This window comes from Lagopus muta, chromosome 17 (genome assembly GCF_023343835.1).
Source record: "Lagopus muta isolate bLagMut1 chromosome 17, bLagMut1 primary, whole genome shotgun sequence".
Lineage (NCBI taxonomy): Eukaryota > Metazoa > Chordata > Aves > Galliformes > Phasianidae > Lagopus > Lagopus muta.
This window is the reverse complement of record NC_064449.1, coordinates 2,961,831-2,974,132: the sequence shown is the minus strand read 5'-3', so window position 1 is coordinate 2,974,132 and position 12,302 is coordinate 2,961,831. Positions and strand designations below refer to the sequence as shown.

General features: G+C 51.8%; 1 protein-coding gene across 6 annotated transcripts in view; it reads right to left on the bottom strand.

The window, feature by feature from the left end:
• The window catches only part of SRRM4 (serine/arginine repetitive matrix 4), a 62,254-nt gene that overhangs the window by 34,211 nt on the left and 15,741 nt on the right, over nucleotides 1-12,302 (bottom strand). The window contains exons 5-9 of one of the 6 annotated variants that reach the window (XM_048963902.1): nucleotides 11,172-11,300; nucleotides 10,159-10,319; nucleotides 9,252-9,588; nucleotides 2,277-6,367; nucleotides 2,018-2,183 (exon numbers count right to left, since the gene is read on the bottom strand). The exons of 1 other annotated variant lie outside the window; for it this stretch is intronic. The gene's annotated coding sequence lies outside the window, so the exon portion shown is untranslated. Of the gene's footprint in view, nucleotides 1-2,017; nucleotides 6,368-6,514; nucleotides 8,533-9,251; nucleotides 9,589-10,158; nucleotides 10,320-11,171; nucleotides 11,301-12,302 lie in introns of those variants that run through there. 4 more of the 6 variants (XM_048963904.1, XM_048963903.1, XM_048963908.1 and 1 more) reach the window with 4 other exon arrangements.

The window sequence follows — 12,302 nt, the reverse complement described above, 5'->3', positions numbered from 1 at the left end:
TACGGCAAGCAACCCAACCTCAGGCTGAGAAGAACTCCGGAGGCTCCCTGCTCATGTTTGCCCCAATCCTGCAGACCCCTGCCTCTCACAGGTGCACACAGGGCCTAGAAGACCTCCAACATGCCCCAAGACATTGGGTTCACACTCTGGACTCTCCATGTGGCAATGACATCTCTGCTCCAATGGCTGTGGCTGTCCCCCTGCCATTGCTGCAGGACACACAGAGCTCCCCATGGCCCACAGCTCCCTCTGCATGAAGGCATCACCACTTTATCTCCAAAACCCCTCCCCCCAGACACCTCCTCAAAGTGTTTGCAAGTAACAAATAAATAATCAGCGACAGCAAGCTGGCTGCACCAGAACATTTATATCATATAATGCACCATTTATTTTCAATTATCGTGGTGCTTTCCCCTCTCCCTCCCCGTGCACTTGGCAGGTCGCTGGTGGAAAGTTTGCAGAGTTGCAAAACGCCCTCATATGAGATGTACCAGGGAACAGGGAGGGATGGCAGCAGGGTGGGAAGGACAGACAGCCACCTTGGGGCCATGAGAGTTTTTGGGTTGGGCTGTGATTTCCAAGCTGGTGACAAAACCACCAATCCCCACGGCCAAGGGACCTCCACACTTCCCATGCCCTTGGGTGGGGATGGGCTGCTGCACTGCTTTACACCTGCGCTCCCACCAGCTCTGTTATTCCCACCTCTGTCTCAGCCAAAGCCATTTAAAGCTCTCTGACATATCATGAAGAATTTTCCAGTGCGGTTCAGGGACTAAGATTTGTATTGAGAAGCCCAAATTTATTGGATTAATGCTGTGGACCAAAAGCTTGGCCGCTTAACAATTGGAGGATCTGTATTTTACAGCAACGTAACTAATAAGGCCATTAATACAAACCGGGCTCACTCCTGACATTTATATAGCCATAAATCTCTCTCAGCACTGGAATTATTTATGCCATCCCAGGCACTCGAGCAGTGCTGTCATCCTTTATCAGGCTGAAAGATTTAAGCCAAGAGACAATGATGCTAACTGTAATGAAAGGGAGCACGAGCAAAGTGAGGATGGCGCTGGCACAGCAGGAGCAAGGCCATGACCTGACCAGAGCATGCCAGGAGCAAATGCAATCCCTGCTCTTGGGCTTTGGGGGGCAGCTCCCCATTTCCAGCAGCAATAAGGTCAGGGCACCTGCAGCCCAGGTGCTTAAGGTCAAGCTCTTTAGGATGCGTCTGTGCCTCAGGTCTGTCTTGAGCAAAGAAAACTTGGAGAGAGAAGCAAATAAATCTGTGCAGAGCAAGGAGGCCCAAAAAGCAGCCCCAAGCAGCACAGGAAACTGTAAACAGGGAGAGGAGAGGGTGTGGGTGGTGGGAGCAGAGAGCAGCCTGCCAGCCCTCTGTGTGCACTAATTATTTCTGGCATTATCTGCTCCAACAGATAAGGTTTTCATTAATAAACTCGAAGAGGAGCAGGGGCTGTGGGGGGAAGGGAGAAGCAGCAGCAGCTGAGAGCTGCAAATTGGCCACAACCAGCAGCAAAATGCAATCAGGTGCAGGGAGCAACGGGGGGCCCGACAGCAGTGGTGACAGCAGAGGGGACATGAGGGACAGTAATTAGCAGCAGTCCTTTCCCTGCTCACCACTGCTTTGCAGGCTGACTCCTAATTCACTGCACGTTGGAAAAGAAATAGTCAGTAATTTTTCAAAGCAGGGCCTTATTAAGCCCACTATCTGCAGTTATTTAATTGGACAAGATTAAGCCAGGGCAGCCTGGGATGCAGGGAGGGTGCACCACTGCACTGCCACTGTGCTCCTGCAATGAGCATACAGGCAGATGTGCATGCACAGGGTGATGGGCTGCAGGGATGCTCAAGCCATGGACGTTAACTTATCTCGTGCAGGTTGTGATAACACAAAAGGGAGAAAAGGAAACTCTAGATCCTGCTCACAGCATTGGGGCTGGGAGTCAAGGGGCAGGATGATGCAGGATGGGGCCAGTGTTGTGCATTCGGACAGACTTACAGGAGGCAGGAGGGATGGGGTCACAGATCCACAGCAATTAGCAGGAGCAGGCTGGTCCCCTCCCAGCCTCGGTTTCCATGGCAACGGGGTGGTTCAGCACATTTCTCCACGCACAATCTCACCGCAAAGGTCATGGCAGCACGGCAGAGGAAGATGCCTGGCCCTGCTGAAACAAATCATTAAAACATGGACAAAAGAGTGCAACCTTCCCAAAACGCTCAATTCTGAAGATGCCTCCACCACCTCAGGGTGCACACACCAGGGTCAGCAGCAGCCCCTTGCTCTATTTCCATTGCTCACAGCCAGTATATGAGGGGCATTTCCACCAGGCTCACCACTCCCCTGGTCCCGGGTTGCTGCTCTCTGATTGCTGCTAAGAGGACACAGCATCCCAAACACAAAGATGTGCAGCTCTCCTGCAAGCTCTTTGCCCTCCAAGGTGCAGAGCCACAGGGTCTCTGGCAAACTGCATCTGCAAAGAGAATGGAGAGAGACTGGGAAGGTGAGGAGTGGACTGCTGGCTGCTTTGATGCTCTCCTTAAGCCATGGGTTTTGCAAAAGAAAAGTGAGAGCTGCACACAGGTGAAAGGACAGTATTTCCCGAGGCAGAGTGAGTTGCCAACCTGGTAAATACTTCATTAGGGGTCAAACTGCTAGCACAGGGAGTTCTACCTGCAGAGATTTATCATCTGTTTGAAACAGCAGCAGCTTATCAGAAAGGATTTCCTTCTGCCTGAAACCAGGAGTGAGTCTGCATCCGTGCTCAGCTGTTTAAAACCAGCACAACCTGATGGATGCCCTCGTGCTGCCCCAAGCAGAGACAGCTCAGGAACCGGGGTGGCTTGGGCCCCTTGCTCTACTTTTGCTCAGAGGGCAGAAGATGCAGGGACCACAGGTGTTCTCCCAGCCTTACAGGAGTCTTCAGATGCCCATCAGCATGGAGAACCAGAAGAGAGGGGATGCCAGCCAGAGACCTGCATCTCATAGGGAAAAAGGCTGAGACCGAGCTTCACCTCTATGAAAGGTAAGATGAAAACTCCTTGTATAACTAAAGCTTTCCTGAGCAAAGTTAGAAAAGACAAATCTATTCACAGGCAGAAATCTCCTCAGAGGAGTTCAGAGCAGCAGCAGAACAGAAGCTTCGGGCAGTTCAAAGAGACATTCTCCTGGGATGGAAGCTCAGGATGGATAAGTATCAACAACCTCACAGAAGCATCTCCTTTCTCACACCTCATGTCACTTACTGAGGAGCTGAGCAATAACAACTCCCTTTTCCAAATGCTGGTAATGGCAGTGACCCATCCTGCTTGGTTGTAATTAGCTCCAAAATCACTACAAACCCGTGCAGCTGAAGAACACTTCAGTCCTCCAAAACGAAGCTGAGCTGCAAGAAAGCAAATAGAATCCATCCTGGCTAATTACTTGTTATTAATTGTTTAAAAAAAAAAAAAAGATGGATTGATGAAAGGACTTGGTAAGCAGAACAACAGTGCGAGTGTACTTGAAGGCAAGCGCTGTAACAGGATCCGAGAGCAAGGCTTGTCATAATCCACGGGCTGTTAATTATCTAAACACTGGTCCCTCGGAGCTGCATGAGTGAGGATTAATTAGTTTTTGAAATAATAGCTAAATTGATACCGGGAAGGAGTTTGGGTTCCAAAATAATGGCTGAAAATTAGCCAGCTTGTTTCTGCGCTTCTTTCTGCCATGCTCAGAAGGACATTTGTCTCTGTTGTTTTGCCAGAAAAGGGCCATTAATCACAGCGGCAGATGGCCCTTCCCAGACCTGTCGTGCTGCAGAGAGACAAAAGGAAGGCGGAGGAGAAGGAGGAAGCAATCACCTACAAGTGTTGGGAGAAAGGAATCCTCAGAACCAGCCAAGAGCAACTACTGAGAGCATCCTGCAGGAGAGCTGGATCTGCCCAGAGTAACTCATGGAGATGGAGGACGTCTCTTGCAACAGGCAGGTGCCTACAGGAAAGGGTCTGAAAGTCTCCAAAACAAATTTCCAGCATCCCCAGCCCACCCCACCATGCCCATATCCCTCAGTGCCAAATCCCTATGGCTCTGCAGCTCCTGCAGGGACAGTGAGCCCAGCACTCCCTGAGCAGCTGTGCCACTGCATCACTGCTTTTTTGGAGAAGAAACTTCTCCTTGTGTGCTTTGCTCATCTTCCTGCCAACAGGAGGCACAGAGCCTTTCCCTTCCCTCTGTCCCATGCTGCTTCATGCACATTTTCGGGGCACCCTGGGACATCAGCTCAGTGTGGCAGCAGGGAGGAAGCAGCCAGGTGAACGCTGCAGCATTAATCACAGCAGCCTCCCCACACGGAGCCCGTTGTCTTGAAAGAGTGTCTGCTCCATAAAGTACGCACAGCTGACATGTGTGAAACCCTCCACAGCATTTACTGATATGGGTTACCTTGGCTTTTACAGCATAATAAATAACGGGGGAGAGACAGACAGACACCCATCCCCTAATCAGCAACAGCAGCAAGGAGGGGATAAATGTTTGGCTGGGGGAAAAGCTCCCTTCTCTGAACCTTCCAGAGCCACGGGGAACCCACAGACCCCCCATGAGCATGTGTCCTGTTCAACAGTGACCCAAAGGAGGGCAGCTGACACTCAGGTCTGCTCTCACTCTGCACCGCTTCTTTGTACGGTCAAACCTCAGTGGTTTGGTATGCTACACAGGAGGCTTAAGCAGAGCTCAGAGGAAAGATCCTATTAGATAAGAGCGAACACAGCAGGCCTGTAGCTGAGGGAAGCCGCTCCATCTCCGGGAGGCTTGGTTTATCAGCACAGGGCTCAGGCACACCGAGAACCCACCGCAGCGTCAGGCAGCGAGCAGCAAACATCTCATTAGTTACAGCAGGGCTCCCGCTGCTCTGCCAGCCAGCACCAGGCCTGCTTGGAATGGGGAGCAGAGTTCCCTCCTGGAAGCAAATCAAAGGCAGCACAGAGGGGGGTAGCACACCTTGATGCTGCCGCTGCAACGCCGTCCCCCTGCTCCTGGTCTCACTCCACTGCAATGCCTTAGCTAGATAAATCGCTCACACCACAGGCAACAGAAGCCAAGTGGATGTCGACTCCTTGGCCATTACTCTGATTTTTCATCCTTCACTTGCTGTGAAAAAAGAAATGAGAGTGAGAGCGGCAGCCCCCAGCCCGGGCCGCAGTGCACAGCCAGCTGCACAGCATCCATCCTCAGCAGCACCGCTTTGCCCTTCATCGTCCAGCAAGCACTGATTTATCTCCCAGTGCTGAGCAGCAGTGTGGCCTATGAGCATCCCTTCAGCAACCCAGAGCCTGGTGGTGCTCCCTTCTCCTGCAGAGGGACCCGAAGCAATTCCTGCTTTTGGGTGTCCCAACCAGAAACAGCAGTGAAGGCAGCAGCAGTGTTCTCAGCATAGGCTCTTCTCTTTGAGCCCTCAGATTTTTTCCAGTCCAACCCCAGGTTTTCTGGGCTTCCCAGCCCAGTGAGTGCTGTAGGGAGAGCACTTTCCTGATTCCTTTTAAGCTTTTTTTCCTAGCTCCAGGGAGGAAGGTGATTTTTCATTCCTTTTTAAAAGGTGCTTAAATGCTGTGTTTGTAAAAACACTTCATTCTGGGAAACAAATTATGTAAAATACACTCAGTGGGATCTAATACAAACTGATACCATCAGCTAGCAACAGGGGCTCTGCTGCCAGAACTTGCTTTCCAGGGGCAATACTGAGCTGCCTGGACAACCTGCTGATCTGCTCCGGCCCAGGGTCTCACAGTCTCCTGGCAACCCTGAAGCATGTATGGAAGGAGCCAGCTACCTGCAGGCATCTATCTGCCAGGCCATGTCCCTGCTGGGTGCCCCTTGGCCAGCAGGGCAGTGAGGGACAGACCAGTCTGAACTCAGCAGGGCTGCTGCACAGGTCTGTCAGTGTAGCATGTCTGGATCTCTTGACACCGCTCATTTTTACCATTCATGCTTGTGTCTTCTGAGCTCTTTTGTGGCTATTCACCATGCTGAGGCACTCCCAGGCACACAGAAGAGCAGCTGGATGGGGTTTCTTTACCCATCAGTGGGTTTCAAGGCAGCTCCAGGGGATGCATGAGCTGCCACAGGCCAGCATGCACCCAGCAAGAGACAAAGCTGACTGGACACAGCTTCCCATGCCCCGCATCACTAATGATAGGAAACGATGCTGCTTCCCCGAGGACAGGCCACTTGTCACGGCAGGTGGCTGCAGCAGAGAGGAACTGAGCTCTTACTTTTTCTGGACAGGCTCAAGGATGCTCCAGGGGAAAGCACTGCAGGCAGGCAGCGTGCTGGATCGAGAGGGAAACCAGTCTGGAGCCTGTCTGGGGTACATCACTGATGAAAAAGGAAGAAAAGAGAAATCAAGATTTCCTGCCCCCAATTTGCTGACTCAGTAATGACTCAAGGGACTAAATTTAGCTACTGAAGTGCTCAGCAGCAGGGCGAGCGGCTGTTGGCCTCTCCTTAACCTTATTACAAGACCTTTCAAGCAAATCTTTTCCCAGCTCAGAAGGGATTCTGCTCACGCTCCAAGGGGGACTGTATGCCACCTTTGAAAGCTGGAAGAAAGCAGATGTACGTACATAGGTACACACAAGGCTTCCCAGTGCCAACGCAAGACCTGGGAGTGGAGAGAAGAACTTGTGAGCATCACGCTTGTTGAGTCACCATAGCAACAGGGGGTTTTTAAAAGCAATTAGGTGTGGGTTCATCTGTGCTGCTCAGAAGGATCGCAGAGCGCTGCCTCTCCTCCCTCAGCTCCTGCACAGGGGGCTCCTATAGCAGAGACAGGCATGATGGCTCCGGCTGCACAGCCATGGGCAGACCTGGAGCAGCTCTGTGAGTCAGCCAGTTGCTGGCACACAGCTCAGCATGGTCCAAGGAAAGCTGTGACCCAGGCCTGTTTCTCTAGCCAGGACACAATGAGGTGGAGTCAAATGCTTCCCAACCGTACAAAAGCATAAATTCCTAACAGCAATGATAACATCTCCCGCATCGCAGCTTGAGCCGTCCGCAAGCTAAGCTGATTCCATGCTTTCATAAGACCCGTTTCCACGAGGTCAATCATTACATAACCCCACAACGAACCTCCATCGACCACCTTCCAGGAGCACGGAGCTGGTGGGCAGCTGAGCCGTGCTGCCCGCAGCTCAGGACCTGAGCACAGGCAATGGGGCGACCCAGAGCTCCTGCACTGCTCACCCTGAGCCGCCCAGCACTGCAGGAATAGAAACAGATCCGTGCACATCACATGGGAATGGCATCAGCCCCATCCAGACTACAAAAACATGCACTCTGCTCTCCCAATTCCTGTAGCTAAGAGCTTTCTGACTCTCTTTTTTTCCACCCCTCTCAATATGCTAGAATTCAGGTCCTCCTCCTCACTGCTAGAAATTCCCATGTAGTTTCTCATCACATCTTTTTACCTCCCTTCAAAATTCCTGTATTTTCAAGGATCTGTATTGGACGAACTGCTGTTGAGCTGTTGATTTCCAGCTCCCCACACCCCCTTCCATTTTCCTCTTATTTTTCTGCACTGCCTGCTCACAGAGGCCGTTCTGCCACCAACAGCTTTTTGGCCATTCAATAGAACAATTCTCACCTTTATATCTGAGTGTTGCTCAGAGCTGACCCAGCCCACCTAATGCCCTATGACTCACCCAGGCTGGGAACGTTTCTCTTTGCATCAAGGAACTTTCAGGAGACCTGAGAGCTGCAGAAGCTTGGGTGTTTGGTGCCCATGCCTCACTTAAGCATCAGCCTCTCCTCTTTATGAACCAGAGATAGAATTTAGCATTTACCCAAAGTGCACAGATTGGGGTTGCGTGCGTTTGAAGCTGGAGCAGATTTCACTTTGCTCTGGCAACCAGGCACTTTCCACACTCATTCTCCACGGGAGAGATGGTGTAATGCTCATGTGACAGCGGGAGAGCAGCAAGATGCAGCTGGGAAGGCTGGGACGAGGCACGGCCTCACTGGCCCTGCATGCAGCAATATCAGGTTCATCTCAGGGACTGCTGAACTGCAAAGCCAGAGAGCAAACAGGTGCCCCTGGGGAGCTGGGTGGGAACCAATGTGTGGGGTTTCCACCTTACCAGCAGTGTGAGTCAGCTGTGACGCAGCCTTCCCAGCCACCCCACTGCACCACACAGCGCTGCAAGCAGAAAGAAGGGAACCTTGTGCAGAAAAAGCAGGATGGGAGCCTCACTCACTGCTTTCTGCCCGACAGCAGGGTTGCAGAGGCTGAGCTTCTGCAGTTCCCTCCCAGGCTGGCTGGCTTTTAGGGTGAGAGTGGTGAGTAACAGATATCTGCAGAAGGGAGATAAGGTAATGGGGCACCTCGAATGCCTGGGATCGCATTAAAGCAAGGCTGGCTGTTGAGATCCTATCGCTGCACAGAAATATCTGCAACTTTATCCTCAGCTGGAACATGAACCAAAACAAATCAGGCGACCAGCACAGTGGGTTTGGGCTCGCTGGCACGGCATGGTGGGCAGGGAGGAGGAGAGGCACGGCTCTGGCAGAGCCAGTACAGCTGAGACAGCAAGATGGGAGGATGCTGCTGCAGCGACGGGGAGTGAGGGTGTCAATGTAGGAAGGAGAGACACCTTGTGAAGGGCAGGAGAAGGGCCTGAATCCAGGCTCACATATCCCAAGGACACTGGGAAGGGTGCATAGCACAGAGAGCACCTGATAAATCAGCTAGCTTTCACCTGGCCCATGGGAGTGCCTCCAGGAGAGACTCCTGTGTGACACTGTGACCCCAAGGCAGTGCTGACAGATAACCCTGCAGCAGCAATCTGATTGCTAACACAGGGAGCAGAGTCCATCCCTAACATTTCTCACCCTGGGCTGATCCCTGAGGAGGGGCACAGCTGCTCAGCTCCCACCTCCCTGCTCCGGCTGTGGCAGAGGGAACCAAACAGCAGGCATGAGCTGGCTGCCAGCCTGCTCTGTGGGAGCAGATGAAAGGCTTCTTTTCTCCTCCACCTGCAGCACACAGCCAGCCTGGCTCACGTGCATCTGCAGGAGCCAAGGATGCTGGGAGCAGGCTCACTCAGTACATCTGGGCCATGGCTGATAGTGGGACCTCTGACCGCTCTCCAGTGTTTGCAGGTAATTGCGTGCAGCTCCCCTCCTTGCCCTCCTGCAGAACTGCTCACCCAAGCTGGGAGGCAAACACAAAAAGCTTGCTGCTCTCAGGAAGTGTGAATCTTACCTCTGCTGGCAGTCATGGCTTCAAAAAACAGTGAATGCCCTTCAAGGAGGAGGGATCTCATGCCGTGCCCAGTAAACCAGTCACAGCAGCTGCATGGAGCCAGGGCTCATCCCTGCCAACACCAGGAACAACGTGCATGCAAACAAAGCTCAGGTTTCCAGTTCCTTTTGTGCTGCCCAAGGCACATGCCCTGACTTATTTCCAAAGCCATCATGTGAAACTTGTTCCTCTTGGGAGAGCACGAGGTAAGCAGGAGCACTGGGAGCAAAGCCTGCCAACAAACACCATCCAGGGCAGCAGTGGCTGAGGGGAGAGATCCAGGTATACAAGCTTCTTTCTGCAAGAGCAGAGATTGTTTTGTCTCCTGCAGCTCTGCTCCAAAAGGAAGCTCTTCAGGAGCATTTGGGAAGGAGGCTTTGCAGGCTAAAAAAGCACAACAGGCCAATTACTGGAGCAGGGAGCAGTCAGCAGTGTCAGCACAAGGACCATCCCAAACACAGCAGGGAGCTCAGAATTGCACATCACTTCAGGAACGGGGACTGACAGCTGCTAAGAGTTCATTGAGAGCAGCAATATTTGAAGAAATGAGCAAGTGTGGGGAGACAAGGCATCAGCATAGCAAAGTAACGGCTGAAAGAAAGCTTGCCATCTCCTCTCCACCCTCTAAACACCACACTTGGCTGCTCACAGTGCTGGAGGGATCGCAGCCCAGCCCTAGCAGGGCAAGCAAGCCTCCAACACAGTGCAAATACAGATGGTGGAAAACATAATGCATCAAAGCAGCCAGCAAAACATGCTATCATCTAACACTTAGCAGTGATTGCTGTCTCTGGTTCCCTGCTGAGGATGATGGCCCACACACTGCCAGGGCAGCTCCTAGACATCAAATGCACGTTGGTCAACACACCTTGGGGAGAAGTCTAAGATAGTATGTTGTGCTTCTCAAGATGGGATGATTACCCAGGGCAAGAGCCTCACTTAAAGCAGATCTGCTGCTCCTGGACTCCACAGTTCCTTGCTCAGTTAGTTCAGGCTCTGCATCTTGCTGCAGTGGAGACAAGGAAGCCCCTTCGGGTGAAAGAGAGATCGGGAAACCTTCAGATAACACACAGAGAGGATGTTACTGCCTATTACCTGCAGCTGAAGATATTCTACCTGACTTATCCAGGGCAAATAAGGCTTGTCAAGAGCAACACACTCATTGAACTGCTGTATTGGTCAGTCTGCATTGACAGTGTTGTGTTATGAGAGGTAATCAAAGTGCTGTTGGAGAACTAACATGTAACAGCTCCACTCGAGCTGATGGGAAAAGGAGGCCAAGCACTGACAAGCCAGCCTCATCCACAGCAAGCAAGGACAGGGACTGACATACAGCTTAAACAACGTATTAATTAACACAATGAAGGAATGAAAAAAAGTTCAAAGGGTGAAGGAAGAAAGCTGTTTCCCTTATAATTTATGAACATCCAGAATCTGATTCTCTTGCCCTTGATATCACCAGACAGATGGCATGGCAAAGGGGGGTGCACCCTTTGTATCAGGATATTAGCTGGCTACACCATTTTGACAAAGGAGAGACAGCAGAATTTAAATAGAATCATGGGAGGAAGCACACCAACATTGCCAGGGCTACCCTACCATGGCCCAGGTCAGGCTCTCAGCACAGAGCTGAGGTACAACTCAGCCCCAGGCAGCTCTGGGATTCCCTGGGCAGATCCCAGGACAAGCTCCAGCAACCCAGCTAATGACTTGTATGGGATTACTCTGCAAATGCTGGCTCACAGTAAATGACTGTGCTTTGTGGAAACCTTTCTGAACCAGCTGCAGATGTCCTCAGGAGCAAAAGTGCTTAGCAAGATCAGCATGAACCTGGCACTAGAGGCTGCCTGTGAAAACAAGGCCCTAGCTAGTAGCACTAACCTTGAGAAAGAGCACGGTCCAGGAAGGAACATGGGGCCATCACCCCATTTTGAGTTTCTTCAGCAGCTCTAAGAAGGGTGTACAGATGAACCATGGGTCTGATCTCCCTCTGGTCAATGGGAAAACAACCTGCAGGAAATTCCCATTTCAGTCAACTCTGAGAAAAGAGGATCTCTCATCCTTCATGCCTGACCGCCTTCCTGTAGCAGTGTTTTCCTGGGTTAGCAAATATCACAGACCCCAACCTCTGCAGGCAGATGGCTTTTTGCCTTATAGCAGCCTGCTAATAGGAAAGCAGTGGGGGACAGATGCTCCTGCCTTCCCACGTTAAGCCAGGGCAGCAGCTCCGAGCTGGCAGCAGCACTTGCTCACATCGATGCCCAAAAGCCACGGATGGCAGCAGGAGCTGTGGGGTAAGCACCGACATCCAGGCACCATGCTCAGAGCCAGCTGGAGCCTGCTCAGAGGCAATGCTCCCAGGACCCTCTGTGCCCCTCCAGCAACCCAGGGCCTTCCAAGTACCAGCTGTACTTCGCACCCACGCGTGCTTCTGTGCTTTGGCTATCAGAACAAATACAAACCAGCAAGCAGCAGCAAACTTCTTCCTCTCGATAGCTGCCAAGGGAAAACGCTCTTCATTTCAGCCCCTCTGCTCCTAATGTGAGGGCTAAGAGTTAAGCTGGCAGCTGTCCTTGCTGGGCGGAAAGGAGCAGCAAGCAATCCTAATAGAGCTCCTGGCTGGTGGAGGAAGTGCAGATCTATTTAAAGGAGTCAGAGCCCTTTTCATCTGCCTTCTTCGAAAGGGAAAAAGCCCACATGAATATACCTAACCAGAGCTGGAGCTTTTAACCTCTAAGGAAAGCCCTATTCACCTCTTTCAGCCAATTGCCCAGCATGGCAAGAGCTGTTCCTCTCGAAATGGCAACGTTGACTCGTTGCTGTTTGAAGTCTTTCCTTTCACAGACAGCAAAGCCTCTCTGTTCCCATATATCCCCAAAGGGCAAGCATGCAGTATGAGTGCAACTCACAGCACCCAGCAGTGCCTGTGGGACCCCTCCTCCTCCCTATAGAGAAAGGGGCTCAGTCCCCACTTCTGACAGCAGCATGCCAACTGGTAAATAGCTGCCCAAC